At 34.2% G+C, this 15,784-nt stretch overlaps 1 long non-coding RNA gene across 2 annotated transcripts in view; it reads left to right on the forward strand.

The window, feature by feature from the left end:
* Positions 1–15,486, forward strand: part of LOC133545162 (uncharacterized) — a 31,036-nt gene extending 15,550 nt beyond the window's left edge. Inside the window, exons 4-6 of one of the 2 annotated variants that reach the window (XR_009804741.1) lie at positions 3,818–5,407; positions 14,200–14,592; positions 14,687–15,486. This is a non-coding gene — a long non-coding RNA (uncharacterized LOC133545162). Of the gene's footprint in view, positions 1–3,817; positions 5,408–14,199 lie in introns of both variants that reach the window. The other variant, XR_009804740.1, reaches the window with a different exon arrangement.
* The last annotated feature ends 298 nt before the right edge of the window (positions 15,487–15,784 follow it).

The following is a 15,784-nucleotide window of genomic DNA, read 5'->3' on the forward strand; positions in this document are numbered from 1 at the left end:
AGAAGTACCAAGTGTTGAAACCGTGGGTCAGAATGGTGTGTGTAAAAGCAAAATGCCTGTGTCAGTCTCCCAGCATTGGAGCATTCGTACACAATTCCTTCAGGAATGGCCTCATTTACTTTTAAATGTTTAATAAAAAAGGAAAATAACTACAAATAAAGATACAACAATACAATGTTTCCACATTTTTTAACCTATTACAACATTTTGGAAAGTCCAGGATTTTCCAAAATTCTTGCTTCTACAAAACCTTCTTTGCAGCGACTACTCTTTTCACAGTTTTCAACATGTTGCAACTTTCAGAGTCCAAGGGTTTTGCTATCAATAGAACATTGACGGTCTACTTCACTGTCTGGGCAGCATATTAAAATCACCGGTTGGTGGTAAAACCAATATCAAATGTCACATTTTAATAGAGCATTCATCAAAAAGTTTGCTTTCACAATTTTATTATCAAGGAGACTGACACGGGCATTTAGCTTTTCCACACACCATCCTGACTCACGGTTTCAACAATTGGTACTTGTTAAAACTGTAACTTAAAATGGTTTGCTGAACAGCTATCAAGGTTCGATGCAATAGACGCCCATGTTAACTACCCAACCGTAACTTAAAAAGGTTGGTTGAGCAGGTATAACGACTATGCGGCCTGATTCCCAGGTGACTGGGCATTTCATTGCTACTGTTGCCCAGAGGGCACAGTATGCATGGGCTTCCTGTGCAATATCTCAATTCCTGGTTATTCTGAATGATAATTAGTGGGAGACCCGACAACACTGATGCATCGACATCTGCGTCGAGCTCAATGAACCAAACACTGTGTCAGTGTGCAGTAACAGCTAATCCTTTCGATAGCTCAGTTGATAAAGTGGAAAGCTGTATTAGCTTATGCTGAGTTCTTTAGGGCACTGGTTCAAATCCAGCTCGATGGATCACTCATTACGTTTTTACCATGAATTGATTAACGTGGAATCCGACCCCGACTTAAGTTGAAAAACTTATTCGGGTGTTACCATTTAGTGGTCAATTGTACAGAATATGTACTGAACTGTGCAATCTACTAATAAAAGTTTCAATCAATCAATCAATAGTGCGTAATCAGAGCGCATGTGTAAAAAAAAAAAAGAATTCCCAGTCCACAACTATCCTCATTCACAACACGTTCTCTTAGATTTCCATGTTATGATACATGTTCACATTATTTATTGACTGTATCTAAAAAGTATTTAAAAAAAATTATTATTATTTAAATCAAGATATGAAATAATCCTAGATGAAATTCAATGACTTGGTTTATATTATTGGATATACTCGGTCATAAAATCAGTGTCAGTTGAGTTGGTCCATAGATTTCCTGTAGGGAATTTTAATGTCCAGCAGATGTCAGTATTTAGTGACACAGGATCAATACAGTTTATAAATGTGTCAAAAGGCTGTGCAACGCCTCATCAACCCATCACTAACAATCACACAGGTCAGGTAATGTCAAGACTTTAATCTACACTGGACATAGGCAGTCTTCTTTACTGTCAAAGACTTTTTGACAAATCAATCAAACAGAGCCCCCAGTCAAATGACAAATTCAGTATTACTTTTCAACAGACATTTATTTAATCTTGTTGTTTGTGGTCTGGACATTTGACACAGGAATTTAAATTTTCCACACACCATCCTGAATCACGGTTTCAATCGTAGTCCATGTTAACTACCAAACCGTAACTTAAAAGGGTTGGTTGAACAACTATAAGGACTAGCAGGTCGTTGCTAATGTTGCTAATAGGCACAGTACCTATGGACTAAGTTTTGGGGAAAATACCTAATGAAATCAATGGGACATCCTTGAAAGTTCCACTTATTCCATCTGATTCCAACTGTTCCAACTTCAGGAGTCGTGTGCTTGATTTCAACAATGCTAAAATAATTCCGAGATTTCAGTTCATCATCAGCATTGGAGCAATCACACGCAATTCCTTCAGGAATTGCCTCATCTAGTTTTTAATGTTTAATAAAAAACTAAATAACGACAAAAAAAGATACAACAATACAACATTTCGAAGTTTTAACCTATTCAAACCATTCCACCTTCGACTCATTGCACCATTCTGGAAATTCAAACTTCCCCTTTTCCTTGTCAAAAAAAGTTGAGGATTTTCCAGAATTCCTGCTTTTCCGAAGCCCTATTTCCACCCTTTTTCTGGCGACTACACCTTCCACATTTTTCAACGCGTTTTAACTGTTCCACCGTCAAAGCTTTCTTCTGCATAGGAAGTTGAAGAATTCTCTGTTTTCCCGAAATTCCGTATTACCATTTGTCATTTCAACATGTTATTACTTCAACAATTCTCCACCGATTGAAAAATTGTCCAAGACATCAATAAATTTAGATTAGATACTACTTTATTTATTCCTTCAGGAGAGTAAATGCCTTGGCAGAAGACACCTCCTGCCAAAGATGCCTATACCGCAGGATTTTTAATTTTTCAAATGATCATCAAATGTTGCCGTTGACATCATTTTTATGCACTGAAATTTTTTACACTGAATTTTTTTCAAGCTGAATTTTTTTACACAGAATTTTTTTTATGCTGAATTTTTATACCCTAAATCTTTATACACAACACTTTTATACGCCGAAATTGTTTTCACTGAATTTTTATGCACTGAAATTTTTTACACTCAATTTCTACACAGAATTTTTTTTGCACTGAATTTTTTTCACATTCGTTTTTTCACACTGATTTTTTTTACGCTGAATTTTTATACACAAAATTTTTATACACAGAATTTTTTACGCTGAAATTTTTCACACGTAATTTTCTTTACGCTGAAATCATACACTAAATTTTTATATACTGATTTTTTTTACATTAAATATTTATACACTGAATTTATTTACAAATACTTTTTTTACACTTAATTTTTATACATTGCATTTTTTTACACTGAATTTTTACACACTGACTTTTTATTCACAAAAATTTTTTACACTAAATTTTTATCAAGCTGAATTTTTTTACACTGAATTTTTTTTATGCTGAATTTTTACACCCTGAATTTTTATAACACAACACTTTTATACGCTGACATTTTTTCACTGAATTTTTATGCACTGAAATTATTTACAGTCAATTTTTACACACAGAATTTTTTTTTGCACTGAATTTTTTTCACATTTATTTTTTTACACTGATTTTTTTTACGCTGAATTTTTATACACCAAAATTTTATACGCTGAAATTTTTACTATGAATATTTATAGACAAAACATTTTTTATGCTGAAATTTTTCACACCTAATTTTCTTTACGCAGAAATCATACACTAAATTTTTATATACTGATATTTTTTACATCAAATATTTATACACTGAATTTCTTTACAAATACTTTTTTTTTACATTGCATTTTTTTTACCCTGATTTTTTACACACTGAATTTTTGTGCACTGAAATTTTTACCACTGAATTGTTTTACGCTGAATTTTTTGCACTGATTTTTTTTATGTTGAATATTTTTACACTGAATTTTTTTGACGCTACATTTTTATACTCTGAATTTTAATACACTGAATTTTTTTACACCAATTTTTTGTACTGAATTTTTTTACACTGAATTTTTATACATTGCATTTTTTTACACTGAATATATAATTCTTTGTTGATTGAGTACAAAAAAATGCAGATGATTGTGTGTGTGTTGATGTCATTACATCATGTGTCCACAGGGGGCAGTGTAGTGTTGGTCACACACGCACAGGTGTGGGGGATTACAGGTATTAGCTGGGAGTTCATGTGTTTGCTTTTGTGTTTGTTTTACAAGGGAAAAAAAGCTCCATCCCCCTGGAAAAGAAGGAAAGAAGGGAAGAATAATGTGGATTTATTGAGGAGAAAGAGAAGTAAATATTTGGTGGCGTTTAAGAAGTGTTTGTGTTCCACCTGCATGACAAGATGAGGACTTTTTTTAAGGCAGCACTTCCAACAAGAAGAAGATGAGGACATGTTTGAGGCAGCACTTCCAACAAGAAGAAGAAGATGAGGACATGTTTGAGGCAGCACTTCCAACAAGAAGAAGAAGATGAGGACATGTTTGAGGCAGCACTTCCAACAAGAAGAAGATGAGGACATGTTTGAGGCAGCACTTCCAACAAGAAGAAGAAGATGAGGACATGTTTGAGGCAGCACTTCCAACAAGAAGAAGATGAGGACATGTTTGAGGCAGCACTTCCAACAAGAAGAAGAAGATGAGGACATGTTTGAGGCAGCACTTCCAACAAGAAGAAGATGAGGACATGTTTGAGGCAGCACTTCCAACAAGAAGAAGAAGATGAGGACATGTTTGAGGCAGCACTTCCAACAAGAAGAAGATGAGGACATGTTTGAGGCAGCACTTCCAACAAGAAGAAGAAGATGAGGACATGTTTGAGGCAGCACTTCCAACAAGAAGAAGATGAGGACATGTTTGAGGCAGCACTTCCAACAAGAAGAAGAAGATGAGGACATGTTTGAGGCAGCACTTCCAACAAGAAGAAGATGAGGACATGTTTGAGGCAGCACTTCCAACAAGAAGAAGATGAGGACATGTTTGAGGCAGCACTTCCAACAAGAAGAAGATGAGGACATGTTTGAGGCAGCACTTCCAACAAGAAGAAGAAGATGAGGACATGTTTGAGGCAGCACTTCCAACAAGAAGAAGAAGATGAGGACATGTTTGAGGCAGCACTTCCAACAAGAAGAAGAAGATGAGGACATGTTTGAGGCAGCACTTCCAACAAGAAGAAGAAGAGGACATGTTTGAGGCAGCACTTCCAACAAGAAGAAGATGAGGACATGTTTGAGGCAGCACTTCCAACAAGAAGAAGATGAGGACATGTTTGAGGCAGCACTTCCAACAAGAAGAAGATGAGGACATGTTTGAGGCAGCACTTCCAACAAGAAGAAGATGAGGACATGTTTGAGGCAGCACTTCCAACAAGAAGAAGATGAGGACATGTTTGAGGCAGCACTTCCAACAAGAAGAAGATGAGGACATGTTTGAGGCAGCACTTCCAACAAGAAGAAGATGAGGACATGTTTGAGGCAGCACTTCCAACAAGAAGAAGATGAGGACATGTTTGAGGCAGCACTTCCAACAAGAAGAAGATGAGGACATGTTTGAGGCAGCACTTCCAACAAGAAGAAGAAGATGAGGACATGTTTGAGGCAGCACTTCCAACAAGAAGAAGATGAGGACATGTTTGAGGCAGCACTTCCAACAAGAAGAAGATGAGGACATGTTTGAGGCAGCACTTCCAACAAGAAGAAGAAGATGAGGACATGTTTGAGGCAGCACTTCCAACAAGAAGAAGATGAGGACATGTTTGAGGCAGCACTTCCAACAAGAAGAAGGACTAGAAGTGACGTCATACCTGAGGTGAGTGCAAACATTCCATCATTACATCTAAGAGATGCTGAGGCATGACCTTGGATGTGCTGAGGCATCAAACCTGCGGCCTGAAACAGAAGTCATCATTTTGTGTCGTGCGGCCATCCAGTGTGAGCGTCTTCATGTTTCTGGAACTTTATTTTTGACGGCGTGCTGCAAGTAAAGGCTGTGAAAGAGGTGACTTGTCTTAAAGCGACAGTACACCCGTTTAAATGAGTGACATGCAATGAAAGATGTCTCGGAGACAAGAAGAAGGACAACTAGTCTTAAAGGAATAATATTCATGGCTGAAAAACTGCAAAAGAAGAGACAAAATAATCTAAATGTTGAATAAATCTGAACACATTTAAATAATGAGTTAAATGTGTCATTAATTATTGTTATTAAATAAATTGTATCATAGGAAACATTAATTTATTTAATTATGAATTACAATTTAATGATTTATTTATGTAATGATTTAAGAAATTATTGATTTAATTATTTAATGGTTGAAGTAATTATTAAATTATGGTTTTAATATTTAATGATACAAATAATGATTAATTTAATGTGATATGTATTTTCACAATTTAATTAATTATTTAATGATTTAATGGTGTAATATTTAATTTAATGATTCAAATTGTTTAATTTAATTATTTATTGATCAAATTAAGTATTGATTCAATGATGTCATATTTAATTTAATGAGTCAAATTATTTAATGATTCAAACATGCTTTAACTCTTTGATTATATTAAAAATTGAAGCATATTTCACGATTTCATTTATTTATTATGATTTGGATAATTAATCATTTAATGATTCAAGTAATGATTACATTACATTTTTACATTTAATTTAATGATCAAATAATGATTATTTTAATGCGTTATGTATTTAATTTAATTTCACAATTTAATCACTTATTTTAATGATTTAAGTAAGTATTAAATATTATTAATATTAATTATTTAAGTATCAATATTTAATTATTTAAGTATTAATATTTAATTTATGATTCAAATACTTGTTTAATGAATACTTTGATTATTTATTGATTCATTTAAGTATTGATTCAATGATCTAATATTTAATTTAGTGAATCAAATGATTTAATGATTCAAATAATTATTTATGATTGATTTAACTATTTGATTAATTTAATATAATCTAAGCTTATTTCAATGGTTCCATTATATAATTATTTTTTAAAATAATTAATAATAATTTCGCCACACCTCCTGTGTGTGTGTGTGTGTGTGTGTGTGTGTGTGTGTGTGTGTGTGTGTGTGTGTGTGTGCGTGCGTGTGTGTGTGTGACAATCATTGGTACTTTAATTTTTTTTGTGTGTTTTTTTTTTCTCCATATAATGTGAAAGCTGTGTAATGGTTTGTGTGTTTTTGTGTGTGTTGCTGCATACAGATAATGAACTGTTATTATCCCAGGAGAAGGAATTAGACAAATGTGTACAATTTGTCACGATATTGTCTTCTCACAACATGAAATGCAATCATCCTAAATGTGAGGCAAAATCTGCCCAATTGGTTTCTTTTCTCTTTTTTTTTAACAAATCTTTGTTTACATGCCAATAATATGCAAGATGTAATTATTTATCATATTAAAATATATCAATTCCCCAAAATGCATAAAAAACAAAAGTAACTTAATCAAACAATATTACAAATTATATATATATATTATATTGATAAATGCATTCCTCCTATGCAAGTTTATGGATTGTCAATATTTGCAACCTGAAAATGATTATTTTTCTCATCAATCTTGCAAACTTTTCTCTTCAGAGATGCTAGTGTGTGTGTGTGTGTGTGTGTGCGTGCGTGCGTGTGTGTGTGCGTGCGTGTGTGTGTGCAGCACAAGTCAATTGGTTGTTGTGGCTGTGAGTTTATTTGTTGCTAATCAGACTAATGATCCGGCGGGTGTCTGCTTAAGTGTAAAACAACATTTAGAGTGCGAGCAGGAAGTGTGCACACATGATGCTACAGTTTGTGTGCAAGGAAGGGAGAAAAGAATGAAATAGATCATGATAATAATATTAATAATGATGCTAATAACAGCAGTAGTCATGTGTTGTTTATGCCAGGAAGTCAAATGTTGGCTCATAGAAACAGGAACTTAAACTAGGGCTCTCTAAACCTTTTTAGAAATCAAAGCATCTCAAACTTTTTCATTTTCAAAACCAATGTTTTTTATTTATTATTATTATTTTTTTTTGTAAGCTTCAAGGCTTCCCTCAAGTTTTGCCCCGAGGACCCAAAGGTGTCTCAGTCATTAAAGTGTTTTTTTAATGCTTAAATTCTTATCTAACGTTGGCTCCGTCAATATAAGGTTTTAATATTTTTGTTTTATGCCTTTTATGTTTTGTTCATGGAAGAAATATGCATTATATATATCACCTTGAGGGGAATATTTAATTAGTAATTCATTTTACAGGAAACACACAAAAATATGCAAAATGTTCCTCCAATATATTCAAAATGGAATATTTCATTTGAATCCCAAATCATTTTAGTGAACCAGCTACAAATCATCTTCATATATATATATATATATATATATATGTGTGTATGTATGTATGTATATGTATATATATATATATGTGTGTATATATACATGTGTATATATATACATACATATACATATACAGTATATACATATATGCATCCATATATACATATGTATGTATATATATATGGATGTATGGCTTCCACCTGCTACCATGGGGCAGGTGCATCAGAGGCAGAAGAAACAGCTTCTTTCCCAGAGCTGTCACCATGTTGAACTCTAACTTATAATAATAATAATAATAAATCAGCCCTATCCAATATCCTACAATACTACCTTTCCAGTGCAATATGTCCGACAATGATTGTTATTTATTACTTGGGTACTCTTGTCTTGTTCTGTGTATTGTACAGTATTTTGTATTCCTATAAAATGTTGTATATTGTACAGGATTGCTCATTATTTTGATTGGATAGTAGTCTGTTTATTTCAATTGTTAGTTCTTCCTTTATTACCTCTTCTTCTGCCCATATTTGTTCTCACTACTGTACCTTATGTTGGAGTCCTTCATCTCTTTATATGCAAATAAAATGACAAAGTCCATTCTATTTTATATATATATAAAATACACACATCTAAATCAACTTCAGATGTAATTATAGTTAGTTAATTATAGATTTTCATTCGATTGTATTTTTTGTCATTAAAACAACTTTTTGTTCAAGGGAAAACACACAAAATGTTCCTCCATAAATATTTCTGAGTGGAATATCTGATGTTAAATAATTGTAGTCTAATATAATCAGAGGTGGGTAGTAACGCGCTACATTTACTCCGTTACATCTACTTGAGTAACTTTTGGGATCCATTGTACTTCTACCAACATACTTTTACTTTTACTTGAGTATATTTATAGAGAAGAAAGGCTACTTTTACTCCAATCCATTTATCTACATTCAGCTCGCTACTCGCTACTTTTTTGGAATGGATCTGTTAATGTTTGTTTTGGTTTTTCCAAGTAGAATCTACACATGCCAGCGTTTCACCAATCACATGCAGTCACTGGTGACCTTGGACCAATCAAACAGAGCCAGGCGGTCACATGACCCGACTTAAACACCTTGAAAAACTTATTGGGGTGTTACCATTTAGTGCTCAATTGTACAAAATATGTACTGTACTGTGCTATCTAATAATAAAAGTCTCAATCAATGTTAATTTATTGTGCCTTATTTTAATGTACTATTATTTAATATATATCATTGTTTTAGTTGCTTAAGAGATATTCCTGGCTCTGAATTTGCTTATTGCTATTTTGATGTTTTTGTGCATTACTTGTTGCCGTCATCATTAAAGGAACAGGTTACTCATCAGGTACTCAGTACTTGAGTAGTTTTTTCACAACATACTTTTTACTTTTATTTACTCAAGTAAATATTTGGGTGACTACTCCTTACTTCTACTTGAGTAATACATCTGTAAAGTAACAGTACTCTTACTTGAGTACAATTTCTGGCTCCTCTACCCACCTCTGGTTATTAACTACTATAGCTTTATGTTATTAATTGCAATAGCTTTTATGTTAACTACTATAGTTTTTTGTTATTAACTACTATAGTTTTTATGTTATTAACTACTATAGTTTTTTGTTATTAACTACTATAGTTTTTTGTTATTAACTACTATATTTTTTTGTTATTAACTACTATAGTTTTTATGTTAACTACTATAGATTTATGTTTACTACTATAGTTTTTATGTTAATAACTACTGTAGTTTTATGTTAACTACTACAGTTTTGTTATTAACTACTCTAGTTGTATTAATTGTTATAGTTTTTATGTTAACTGCTATAGTTTTAACTACTAAAGTTTTGTTTTCAACTACTATTGTTTTTATGTTAACTACTATAGTTTTTGTCAACTACTATAGTTTTATGTGAAATAATATAGTTTTATGTTAACTACTATAGTTTTGTTATTAACTAAAAGACTTTTTGAGTTAACTCCTACAAGTTTTTATGTTTACTATAGTTTTATGTTAACTAATATCGTTTTTTGTGTTAATTACTATCGTTTTTATGTTAACTACAACAATTTTATGTTATTAACTACTATAGTTTTTATGTTAAGTACTATAGGTTTGTTATTAACTACTAGACTTTTTAAGTTAACTCCTATAGTTTTTATGTTAACTATTACATTTTTTATGTTAACTACTATCGTTTTTATGTTAACTACTATCGTTTTTATATCAACTACTATTGTATAGTTTTGTTTTTAACTACTATAGTTTTATGTTAACTATTTTGCATTTTATATTAACTACTATAGTTTTTATGTTTGCTACTATAGTTTTGTTATTAACTACTAGACTTTTTAAGTTAACTCCTATAGTTTTTATGTTAACTATTACATTTTTTTTATTTTAACTACTATCGTTTTTGTTAACTACTATCGTTTTTATATCAACTACTATTGTATAGTTTTGTTTTTAACTACTATAGTTTTATGTTAACTATTATACATTTTATGTTATTATCTACTATAGCTTGACACTATGTTATTATTTACTATAGTTTTGTTATTAACTATTAGTTTTGCTAACTATGATAGTTTTTGTTAACTACTATAGTTTTGTGTGAAATAATATAGTTTTATGGTAACTACTATAGTTTTGTTATTAACTACTAGACATTTGAAGTTAACTCCTATAGTTTTTATGTTAACTATAGTTTTATGTTAACTACTATCGTTTTTATGTTAATTACTATCGTTTCTATGTTTACTACAACAATTTTATGTTATTAACTACTATAGTTTTTATGTTAACTACTACAGTTTTGTTATGAAATAATCCTAAATGAAATTCAATGACTTGGTTTATATTATTGGATATACTAGGTCATAAAATCAGTGTCAGTTGAGTTGGTCCATAGATTTCCTGTAGGGAATTTTAATGTCCAGCAGATGTCAGTATTTAGTGACACAGGATCAATACAGTTTATAAATGTGTCAAAAGGCTGTGCAACGCCTCATCAACCCATCACTAACAATCACACAGGTCAGGTAATGTCAAGACTTTAATCTACACTGGACATAGGCAGTCTTCTTTACTGTCAAAGACTTTTTGACAAATCAATCAAACAGAGCCCCCAGTCAAATGACAAATTCAGTATTACTTTTCAACAGACATTTATTTAATCTTGTTGTTTGTGGTCTGGACATTTGACACAGGAATTTAAATTTTCCACACACCATCCTGAATCACGGTTTCAATCGTAGTCCATGTTAACTACCAAACCGTAACTTAAAAGGGTTGGTTGAACAACTATAAGGACTAGCAGGTCATTGCTAATGTTGCTAATAGGCACAGTACTCATGGACTAAGTTTTGGGGAAATTCCTATTGAAATCAATGGGACATCCTTCAAAGTTCCACTTATTCCGTCTGATTCCAACTGTTCCAACTTCAAAATTTTCAGACTCTTCAGGAATCGTGTGCTTGAGTTAAACAATGCTAAAATAATTTCGGGATTTCAGTTCATCATCAGCATTGGAGCAATCACACGCAATTCCTTCAGGAATTGCCTCATCTAGTTTTTAATGTTTAATAAAAAATAAAATAAATAAATAATGACAAATAAAGATACAACAATACAACATTTTGAAGTTTTAACCTATTTAAACCATTCCACCTTCGAACTTTCTTCAGCCGCACAATACTTGTGCTATAGTTGTAGGAAATGTCTCAAAACCTCTTCAGAAGTGCCGACAAAATCCAAAAAGGGCAGAAAATGCATATTTTTGGAAAACTTTTTTTCTCGAAAATGTCGTAAGGGGGGGGGGGGGGGGGGGGCCTTACGCAAAAATTCACAAAAACGAACTTTCTTCAGCCGCACAATACTTGTGCTATAGTTGTAGGAAATGTTTCAAAACCTCTTCAGAAGTGCTGACAAAACCCAAAAAGGGCGGAAAATGCATATTTTTAGAAAACTTTATTTCACGAAAATGTCGTAAGGGGGGGGGGGGGCCTTACGCAAAAATCCCCAAAAACGAACTTGCTTCAACCGCACAATACTTGTGCTATAGTTGTAGGAAATGTCTCAAAACCTCTTCAGAAGTGCCGACAAAATCCAAGAAGGGCAGAAAATGCATATTTTTGGAAAACTTTTTTTCTCGAAAATGTCGTAAGGGGGGGGGGGCCTTACGCAAAAATTCACAAAAACGAACTTTCTTCCGTCGCACAATACTTGTGCTATAGTTGTAGGAAATGTCTCAAAACCTCTTCAGAAGTGCCGATAAAACCCAAAAAGGGCAGAAAATGCATATTTTTAGAAAAAAGAAATTCTCGAGAATGTCGTAAGGGGGGGGGCCTTACGCAAAAATTCCCAAAAACGAACTTGATTCAGCCGCACAATACTTGTGCTATAGCTTTTTCTGGCGACTACTCCTTCCACATTTTTCAACGCGTTTTAACTGTTCCACCGTCGAAACTTTCTTCTGCATAGGAAGTGGAAAAATTCTCTGTTTTCCCAAAATTCCGTATTACAACTTGTCATTTCAACATGTTATTACTTCAACAATTCTCCACCGATTGAAAAATTGTCCAAGACATCAATAAATTTAGATTAGATACTACTTTATTTATTCTTTCAGGAGAGTAAATGCCTTGGCAGAAGACACCTCCTGCCAAAGATGCCTATACCGCAGGATTTTTAATTTTTCAAATAATCATCAAATGTCGCCGTTGACATCAGTGATTCTATTTGGAACAGAAATGATATATTTAGTAAGTAGAAAGAAAACACAAGGAGCCCGGCGGCCGGGCAGCCCATGCATGCTGTGCCCTCCGGGCAACAGCAGCGAAGGTCTGCCCGGCGGCCGGGCAGCCCATGCATGCTGTGCCCTCCGGGCAACAGCAGCGAAGGTCTGCCCGGCCGCAGACTGGCTGCGTAGTCCTTATAGCTGTTCTACCAACCTTTTCAAGTTACGGTTGGGTAGTTAACATGGGTGCCAATTGCCTCGTACCTTAGTAGCTGTTTAGCCAACCCTTTTAAGTTACGGTTTTAAGAAGTACCAAGTGTTGAAACCGTGGGTCAGAATGGTGTGTGTAAAAGCAAAATGCCTGTGTCAGTCTCCCAGCATTGGAGCATTCGTACACAATTCCTTCAGGAATGGCCTCATTTACTTTTAAATGTTTAATAAAAAAGGAGAATAACTACAAATAAAGGTACAACAATACAATGTTTCCACATTTTTTAACCTATTACACCATTTTGGAAAGTCCAGGATTTTCCCAAATTCTTGCTTCTACAAAGCCTTCTTTGCAGCGACTACTCTTTTCAACATGTTACAACTTTCAGAGTCCAAGGGTTTTGCTATTAATAGAACATTGACGGTCTACTTAACTGTCTGGGCAGCATATCAAAATCACCGGTCGGTGGTAAAACCAATATTGAATGTCACATTTTAATAGAGCATTCATCAAAAAGTCTGCTTTCACAATTTTACTATCAGGGAGACTGACAAGGGCATTTAGCTTTTCCACACACCATCCTGACTCACGGTTTCAACCTTTGGTACTTGTTAAAACTGTAACTTAAAATGGTTTGCTGAACTGCTATCAAGGTTCGATGCAATCGGCGCCCATGTTAACTACCCAACCGTAACTTAAAAAGGTTGGTTGAACAGCTATAACGACTATGCGGCCAGACTCCCAGGTGACTGGGCATTTCATTGCTACTGTTGCCCAGAGGGCACAGTATGCATGGGCTGCCTGTGCAATATCTCAAATCCTGGCTATTCTGAATGATAATTAGTGGGAGACCCGACAACACTGATGCATCGACAGTAAACAGTAAAAAAATGTATGATTTATTTTTTAACACTTTAATGAGTAGGACACTTTTCAATCCCCAATTATTTTAGTGTGATTTGTTTTGAAGTGTCATTGCTCCAAAAATAATAATGAATCAAAATCCAAAATGAAGGCTTCAATTATTATATCATCTCAAATATTCCACCTCAAAAAGTTATTGGATGAAAATATTGCATATTTTCTGTTTTTTCCATTTTTTCCCTAATGTTGATCTAGAGATTTAAAACATGAATAATACTGAAAACAATACTAATAATACTGAATAATGACACATTTTTAATATATTTTTTTGACCAAAACCCTAACTGAGTGGAGGCCTAAATGTATATTTTTGATACATATATTGTATTGGTTTTTCAAATCAAAAATATGAAAATGGCTTTGATTTTTCAGTGGAAAAAGTTTGGACACCCCTGCCATATGGTCTCCACATCAAAGGTCCATTTCCCTACGAAGACCATGCATCCTGCCCATCAACCAATGGCCTCAGCAGCCAAGTTTGATCACTCTATGGAGGCTGTACACCCCTCCCATCCCCACACCGCTGGCCCATCACCAAATGTCCACACCTATGGTCCTTCACCCGGCGTACACAATAGCTTGCTACCTGAATCCACCTGAGAATAAAAAGGCAGCTTTCCTGGCACCAGACAGGAGAGATGCAGGCAACCCATCTATTGAGGACACTATCTGTTATCAACCACAGGCAGAAAAATCATGGACGCCATGTGATGGAAAAAATGTGGGCAGAAAAAGAAGGAATTGAAGAAGTCCTCTTGAAAATAGGTAAGTAGCATTCATGATGTCATTGTTTTGTTGACTTCAACTTTGAACACATTTTCTCCTTCTGCTATTGTTTGTGCTCTTTTTTCCCTTTCAGATCCGGTCCAAGTCAGAGTACTTCAAACTCTCTGCGACTTGGTTGGAGACAAATACAGCGACGGCCCTCCTCAACAATCGGGCCAGCAAGAGCTCTTTCCTGAGAGCGGCGTATTCATATCATTGTTCCGCCTTGCTGCCATGAGACATGCTGCAGAGCCCAAATGTTTGGACCTCTTTTTTCTACCTGTCAAAATGCTGTCCCTTTTTGACGCCCTGGAAACAAACCGGAAAAAAGTGGAAGGAATCCTTAGTAAGTTTTCCCAAACAGAGGGTGTTTTCAGGCCAAAATTGGGTCACAATAATGAAATAGAAGTTCAATATGAGAAATGTTGATCCCTTTTCGATTACAGCAGACTGGAAGCATAACTGAATGTTACATCATTACAATTTGTTATCCACTCCAAACTAGCGTTATGATGAGCAATATAGTCTGATGTCCATCAACTTGAAGTGTGCTTGTGTGTATTAATGGTTTTGCGTAAATGAAGGCTTTAAAGGGCAATAAAAAAGCATTAAATGAGGCATTTAAAAAAGGGAATAGGATTGTAGGACATGGCGGACAGTCAATATGTCAAACGGTAAAGGAAAATGAACTTAAGAAGGTTACAGTCGTTTCTTTTTTGAACTGCATACAAGAGGTATTGTAAGGTGGGAACACGACAAAAGCACTGCTTCAATCACGCAAAATGAAACATCAACTTTTCCATTCTTTGGTCACTGTAGGCGTGTAGTCCTTAACTGTGACACCATGTCAGGATAATGGAGAAGCTGAGCCGACACGGAGTCGTTTATTTCAATCATCTCCACTTCAACACATATGAGCTAACTTGCCTAACATTAGCAACTGTTGTGACGCAATTCCCTCAAGTGATCTACGCTAGCCTAGGATGGACAAAAGAGGCCATTTTCACAGCAGACCACAACTATTTCAATAAATGAATACAAGTTCCTTCAGCTGCCGGACACTTGATACATACTTGCTGTTTACTGTAAACATTTGAAACAACAGAGAGGGTGTAAATACAAGAAATGCAATATGTTTCATTGCTATAGCTTTTTTCAAATGCATTTTTACCAATATTATTCTGTATTTTTC

The sequence above is a fragment of the Nerophis ophidion genome, linkage group LG28 (assembly GCF_033978795.1).
Source record: "Nerophis ophidion isolate RoL-2023_Sa linkage group LG28, RoL_Noph_v1.0, whole genome shotgun sequence".
NCBI classification, from domain to species: domain Eukaryota; kingdom Metazoa; phylum Chordata; class Actinopteri; order Syngnathiformes; family Syngnathidae; genus Nerophis; species Nerophis ophidion.